Consider the following 1,047-nt stretch of genomic DNA (forward strand, 5'->3'; position numbering starts at 1 on the left):
CATGACTTGACTCATTCTTCTTAAGATTACTTGGTAACCTGGATGGAACGTCAGTTGAGCTGACCTAAGCAACAAAGCAGAATTAAATTCCATTCCCATAGACTAGAGGGATCAGATATGGTGCTTAAAAGTAGTAGATATATCTAAATTGTCACATAAATGGCCTCCATATCACTAATCCAGTGTATCAGTCACCAAACCTTATTTATACTGAGGTATTTTGTGCGGTGGTCCTCAGCTGCTTTGAAACTCATCCAATTTGTGCATTTTGACGCAAACATTTTGTCCTGATACTCACCATTTGTTCGGTGCTCAACGCACAAGCTAGAGTGTTGGATGCCTTGTGATTCGCTACATTATTCCTTATGGGAAAGAATTGGTACCCTTTCCCTCGGTACTCATTGCGCCTCCTGGAACCAATTAACAAGGTACCATGGTAAGGAGAAAAGGCACCTGAAATCTCAACTTCAATAATCTCACAGCGATCAAGGTGCACATAAGGAACTGCCTACTGTTGCCTTTGACTTCAAATATCAAGATGTTCTGCTATTTGGACGGCGCGGAGACTTTTAGTGTATGTGTTATCTGCCTGCTAACCTTTTTGACAGGTCAACACAAAAATTCACTTATAGGGTTTTGTCTTGTGAAAAACCATAGCAGGAAACGTACAGTGTTTCCAGAAGGCAGGCAAACAAACAAATAAACAAACTGAACATTGAGTGCTGCTTGAGCTCAGTTAATGTTTTTGCACAAAGTTACAAAGAGCATAACTGAGCAAACAGCTCCTGTAATAAAGGACTGCAGTATAAACACGTTTATCTTGCTCGGAACAGGTGAAAAGATAAGGTAGTTGATAGTAAAAAAAGAAGTAGAAATCTCTTTTTTTCCCCTGGGATTGTGTAAACATTTTCTAGCCAAATTAATGTGGGGTTAATCCTAGGGCATTGTGCATGCATATAAGCAGATGCTTACATAAATTGCTTTAAGTATGGGGAGAGAAAAGGCGTCAAACGCTCAAAGCTATAATTTTCTCAAACTCGATGCTTT

Source organism: Protobothrops mucrosquamatus, unplaced genomic scaffold, assembly GCF_001527695.2.
Source record: "Protobothrops mucrosquamatus isolate PMUCROS unplaced genomic scaffold, P.Mucros_1.0 scaffold1854, whole genome shotgun sequence".
Taxonomy (NCBI): domain Eukaryota; kingdom Metazoa; phylum Chordata; class Lepidosauria; order Squamata; family Viperidae; genus Protobothrops; species Protobothrops mucrosquamatus.